The following is a 7,332-nucleotide window of genomic DNA, read 5'->3' on the forward strand; positions in this document are numbered from 1 at the left end:
ACTGAATCATATAATAACTTAATAATATTGATAGTTCATCGTCTAGCTGACTACGTCTTGTATTATTATTATTATTTTTTCTAAAATCCTGCCAAATGTGCACAAACTACTAGCTACTACTAAATATTGTAGAAACATAATTTTCTGTAAAGTTGCTTTGTAACGATTTATTTTGTAAAAAGCGCTATACAAATAAACTTGAATTGAATTGAATTGAATACTGTTTGAATATGACTTTTTGCAGAATTAAACTTGTATCATTATTAAACTGTATCGGTTAAGCATATAGGGCCTGATTTACTAAACTCATAATGCAAATAAACACTCTTGAGCAATCTCATAAAAGCACCAATGGGAGTGTAAGGTTCTGTAGGTGATTCTGCTGACAATGAGCAAATTAAAGCACACAGATGCAGCAGCTCATTTCCATAATGACCAACACAGCGCAAATTAGATCAGGTTAGTTTTGAGATTTATTATTTTTCAATTAATATGTGAATCCACTTTAAACTGTATCGTATAAAAAACGTATTATTAATTGTCATATTACAGTGCTGTCATATTTATTCAAACGGCACATTTTTGTAAATAAGAAAGTCTGACAATGTCACTGCTTAACGTTTCATCCATCGATTCTGCCATGTTTCTGATTGACACCCCTCAATTCGTTGCTTAAAGAAAAATTACCCACTGGTAATAACCACTTTATGTTGGTGTTCATGTTCATTCAGTTCGTAAATATGGTCTTTCTGACATGACTTGAACGCAGCTCTAGATCCCAAACAAGCAATAATAATGAGTCAATCATAGTCAGGTTTGTGTGATCTACTAACAACAGGCGCAAAATGAGTTCAGACATGCTTTTACAACACGTTCTCACTCCCAACTCGCCACATACTGGCACCTGGTCAGGACCCCTTGGTGTCACTTTTTGACGCTCAAGGTACCCCTTTAGCATCCTTTTTTTGACATGCATGGTCCTCCATTGTTTTCAGTTGTTTTCTTAATTTAATGGTTTACATGCATTTGTAAAAATTATAAATAATTGTATCTAAATGTTTACTTTCTTTGGAGCACCTAACCCCACCCCTACCCTAAACATACCCACTTCTGAACAATATAAAACATGCAACAGGCAAATATAAGTACAGTCACAGGTATTTATTGCTAAAACTGACCATAAAAAACATTATAAAAGCATTACAAACAAGTTGTGTTGCACTGAAAGTCTTATGGATAGTAAAATATAAAATAGTAACAAATAAGGTTTTAATCGCTGAACATGATCCCACTCCATTAACACGCTAACATCTCATTCAAAAAGATACTCCCAAAGCATGGTGCAATCAGTCACGAGACACACAAGAGCCAACAGAATTTCACAACAAAGACTGGTGGCATTTATTTTTATTTGCGCACATACTGCAGCAAACAGTATGAGTTTTACAGCAGATGGAACTGGCGATCACTGCTATTCCTCTGACAGATCAACAGATTTGCTTGGAATATTAATATCTTATTATAAAATAAATTCTGACTGCACTGGCAGCCCTAAGTGGGCACCAGTCATCATTAACTTTCAAAGTTAAATTACAATACTCAAGAACACATGTACAGAGGACACATGAAAGTGCCCGGATGTGTTCTTGAAATCAAGGATGCATTGGATGCAGTCTTGCATGCCCAAAAAAGTCATTGCGCCATTCCCAGTTTGTTCTTTCAAGGTAGCCTGGCAAATCAGTTCTTTCCATTCTAGGAATTAAGAAATGGCTATTGTATCTGTTTTAAATATATTTCTTCTTTTCTAGAACAGAAACACCAGTGATAGAAGATGCCATCTATTGAAGAGCTTCTTCTGAAGACTCTGGATGATCTGGACACAGAAAATCTCAACAGGTTTAAATGGCACTTAAGAATCAATTATAGCTCCATTTCAGTAGCTGATCTGGAGAAAGCAAATGCCTTTAACACAGTGGACAAGATGGTGGCGCGGTTTACACCAGAAGGAGCCGTGAGGAACACACTGGACGTCCTGAGGAAGATGAACGAGAACCAACTGGCTCAATAAGGAATATAAGGATGGTAATGAAGGAGAAGCATTACAAGTGCCAAGACACTGATATATGGTAGTCTCTGAATGCATCTCTGTCTCTGCTTCAGTGCTCAATGTTGCTCAAACGAGCAGAGACACTCACACTGTTGATCTAAATCTGCAATCAAGTGTAAGTGTAAATCCTCCTCAGTTCACTGGAAATGACCTCTTAAGTCCAACGACCATCAACTGGAGCTCCGGTGCTGTTGGTATGATTACACCACTGTCAATGTGAAAACACTGTAAGCACAAGCACATATTTAGAAGTATTAACGTCTAATAGTCTCTGTTACATTTCAAAAAGACCAAGAGCAAAATAATTGCAGTACTGAGAAGAAAATGGATTCAGTTGTGGTGTATCCCTCATCTGGACCGAGCCCAAGGTAGGAACATACACTGTTAGACCTTACCAGGCATTTTTACAGTAATATATTAGAATAACTGTTGCCAGCTAGTTACTGAAGGTCAAACATTTATACTAAAACCTTGCTTCGTAAACTAATGGTAAAATACTGGCAACACTATTACCAGGAATTAACTGTTAATTGTGTAGTTATTTACTGTAGTCTAGTTTACAGTATTGTACTGTAAAGATACCATGGAAACTTATATTTTTAATATGAACATATTAATTCTCAGAGGGTTAATAGTACTTTTTTCTCTGGCTGTTGTAACTGTGGGTTTGCAAAACACATTTATTACAACAAAAACAGAGTAATTAAGATGATCAGTGAATGCTAGTAATATATTGATGAGAAGGTGCTAATTTTTATAGAAAGTGGCAAGTTACTGTCAGAATTTGGCCAGTTTTCTACAGGAAAGGTTAGCACTTTTGTACTTAGTATACTTAGGTTAGTGTACTTTTACAATAATACATTAACATCATTTATTATTATTTTTTTTTTTAAATAAAGAGCTGTATAGGTTAATATTATTTCATAGATCCAAGCTAACATAAACTAACATCTGTATTTTGGTAATTAATATTGAATATTAATGAATACTCCAACCAGTGGCACCTTAGTAATAGGTTACCATGTTTTTGCTTTATACTGTTATCTGAAGTTCAAGAAGAAGTTATAAATGCATTTCTGTGCTTGTTCAACAGTAAATTTTGGGGGGATGTCGATACTACTACCATAAGACAACTGTGTAAGTCTAAATACACACACAAACACATTTTCAGTGTTTATCCAAAACCTTTTGTCTTATAAATGCTCTTTATGCGTGTGTTCAGATGCCTGTTATCTCACACTGGATCCAAACACAACCCATCCGAACCTCTTTCTGTCTGATAGGAACCGCAAAGTGATGCATGTAGGACAGAAACAGCCTTATCTGGATCATCCGGAGAGATTTGACTGGCATCCGCAGGTTCTATGTCGAGAGAGACTAACCGGACGGTCTTACTGGGAGGTTGATTGGACTGGAAGGAAGTCGGTAGATATAGCAGTGACATATAAAGGAAAGAGGTGTAAAGGAGATAATAATCGGATTATGTTTGGCCATAATACACAGTCTTGGAAACTGATGTGTTCTAGCTCTGGCTATTCCATATGGTACAATAGTGAAGTGACTAATATACCGGCTCCTTCATCTAATAGAGTAGGAGTGTATGTGGATGTGCCGTACGGTGTTGTGTCCTTCTACAGTGTCTCTGACACACACACATTCACACGCTTACGAACAATCATCACGTTAAAATTCACTAAACCCCTCTATGCTGGATTCGGGGTTCGTCCTGATTCCACCGTGTCTCTGTGTGAGTTTTAAAAGGCTTTGGATGGGCTTGATACGATATGATGACAAAACAGGATTAATTGTTATACTTTTAACATTATTTGGTCATTTTTTAAAGGGATAGTCCACCCAAAAATGACCGCTCTGAACATTTACTCAACCTCATGTTGTTCCAGAGCTGCTTGTCTTTCTTTCTTCTATAGACCATTAACCTTTTTATTGGTGAGTTTAAAATATTCTAGCGGTCACCAATTTTATTTAATTTTTCTTTTTTATTTAAAATATTCAAGTACAAGAAATAAGTGGCCGGTGAACTGGGTGAAGAATAGACTGAACTTTATTGTTACTTACACTATGTGTATCTGATATGAAAAAAACACATCTGCAAATAAAATTTTGATGGATTGTTATTGTTGCTTTCATAGACATATGTGTATTTTGTAAACTCTAAATGTGTTGTTTTACTAGTACTTATGTGTATTTAAATGTCTGAAAACCAAATATGCATGTTGTGTTTAAGAACACTGCATAGTTTGGCAGTTATGCAACATCACCAAATGTTTTAAGTCACATATGTGGGACTGTACTTCCAGTGGCATGGAAATACAGCTGATTTTTCTACAAAGAAGGTCTTAAGGAGTGTGGAATAGATATTAGTGAAGGGTCAGTGTTATTTGGGTTATGCACTCAGATCTTTTAGACAGCAAAAGCTATTTCAGTGAGAGAAGTAAACAGTTTTGTACATCTCAGTGTCCAAGAGTTCCTTGCTGCTCTCTATGTGTTTTTCAAACACAAATCCTTTGGGAAAAAATGGTTGTATTCAGTCATGGATGGAAAAATTGACATGGAACCTCTCCAAAACATTATTTGACTATCATAAAGCTGCAGTCAGCAAAGCTTTACAGAGCAAGAATGGACACCTGGATCTTTTCCTCCAGTTCCTGCTGGGTCTCTGAGTCCAATGAGAGTGAACTGATGGAACTGCTGCCAGAACTGGAACTAAAAACAGAGAACACCAAAGACACTGCTGATTATATATATAAAAAATAAAGAATTACCAGAGGTCAGGAAATCTTTCAGCACAAAATCTGTCCTCTGCTCAGTGGTCAGCTCTGGTGTATGTGCTGCTGATGTCAGAAGAGACTCAAGAGAAGATTAAACTGCATAAATACTACAGATCTGATAAAGCACTGACGAGACTGATGCCAGTGATCAAAACACCAGAAGAGCACTGTAAGTACATTTGTGTGTATTTGTGTTTGTGGGTATATATATATATATATATATATAATTTTTTTAGGCAATTTTAAATGTGAATAACCACTTATGATTCTTTTTGTCTTTATGTTTGTGTGTTTTTAGTTTTGAGCACTCTGTCCTTCTACAGCGTTTCTGACACACACACACACACACACACACGCACACACACACACACACACACACACACACACACACACACACTTAGACACATTCAACATCACATTCACTGAACCCCTTTAAGCTGGATTTAAAGTGTTTGGTTCCTTACTCTCTCTATTTTAGATGTAATAACAGACACATTTTCGACAACACTCTACCTCCATCACATTCTTGTTCATATTTAAAACCTGTTTATTTACATAAATGTCAGAAAGTTCAGGTTTTACTGTCTGGTCCCTAAGCAGCTGTAAATCTAAACTGTAAATAATGAAGGTTCAGTCTAATTTCTGGTTTTACATTATTCACACACTGCAGATTATTGTGGTTAGTCAGCACCTCCATACACCATTTATTTATTATATACGTTTTATATGTGCAGATTGATTCCTTTCAATGTTGCGTTTCTTTTTTTTTTTTAAATAAAAGAAAAAGAAGGAGAAACATCGGGGAAGTCATGGCCTAATAGTTAGAGATTCAGACTTTTAATCCAAAGGTTGTGAGTTTGAGTCTCAGGGATTGATGGTAAGGGGAATGAATGTACAGTGCTCTCTCCACCTTCAATACCATGACTGAGGTGCCCTTGGGCAAGGCACCGAACCCCAACTTCTCCCTTCTCTATCATTGCTGTGTGTGTGCACTTTGGATGGGTTAAATAAGTATAAGTATGGGTCACATTACTTTCAATTTATTTTAAATATAATTTTGGTTTATTGTCGGAATAAAAATGAATAAATACAGATGTTCTTTGAAGCTAGTTTCTCCCTATGTTGTTTGTTTACAGGTAAACTGCTTTATGAAGAATGCTTAAAGGGTGTGGGAATAGTTTAGGGGTTACAGACACTGATTAGACTGACTCTGTCTAAGACAATCTCCACTCTAACAGAGATGTTTGAAGTCTGACAGAAAGGAGAAAAACTACTTTGTAAGACAAAAATAAAGCATGAACATTATTACTATTTTGAATACAGGGATATAGACAACTGGGGCATGTTCAAGTTCAAAACGGTGCGCAACGTTTTGCTACGGTTTCCGTGTTGAACGTCATGTTTCCTGGAAATGGCATGCACCGGTGTGCAACGGGGTTTGAGATGAGTTTTCTCTTGTTTGGTGGGTGTGTCAGAACTGCAGTCCAATCAGCAGCAACATGTATATAAAGCACGCGGTATCAAAGTGAACTCGCACAATGGCTTTGAGGAAAATAATGTACAAATGTGTTCGTTGCAGCTCGGTATACGCAACAACTGAGGATATTAGAAGACATGTTTGTCGTAAGTTTTATTGTAAAAGTATTTTTGCAAGTGTATGGTATTTGGTATAGAAATAAACAATGGTAATTCAGTGCTTTTCCTAAAAATGAGAAAGAAAATACAGGGTATTAAAACCGTATGAACTACAAATAAAGTCAGTATGTGAGGCTAAATTGATGGCTACGAAAATTCTTCACAAAGAACACAAATAATGGCCTTCTCAGCTGCCAAAGTTGCAACTCTTGCGTCATCAGAACAGTGTGTTCAATGCATCACCGTTTCTGTTTAAAAAACGTTGTGCAACGTTCTGTCGGGGCTGAACGCAGCCCTGTTATTCATTGTCAGTCTCAGTTTATGAAATCCGTGAAACATTCAACAACTGAAGCCAGAGATGTAATGAACGCATAACAAGGGCGCTGGAACTATAGTGACAAAAAAAGTGATTTATGGAATGCAAATAAATCAGTTGAATTCAGAGCAAATACATGCAGATGTATTTCCTTGCTACTTATTGTAAATGTGCAGTCTATGTTTCTTCTAGTTTTCTATTGTCGGTAGTGTAGAGATGAAACAGTTCACAAAAATTCAAATCAAGTAGCTTATTCAATACGTGAATCAGTCTCAGTCTGCATTGTGGCTGCCCTCATGACATATTTAAATGTGCAGTCTACAAGCCAGTTTGTACTGTCAGTTTGCTCATTCGACCACCAGGACAAGACCACAGGAAACAGATGATTCTTCTGCACAATCTGACTTTGCTGCAGTCTGGAATTGAACTACTGGTTTCGTCTGGTCAGAGGAGAACTGACCCCTGACTGAGACTGGTTTCTCCCA

This window comes from Carassius auratus, unplaced genomic scaffold (assembly GCF_003368295.1).
Source record: "Carassius auratus strain Wakin unplaced genomic scaffold, ASM336829v1 scaf_tig00217031, whole genome shotgun sequence".
NCBI lineage: Eukaryota > Metazoa > Chordata > Actinopteri > Cypriniformes > Cyprinidae > Carassius > Carassius auratus.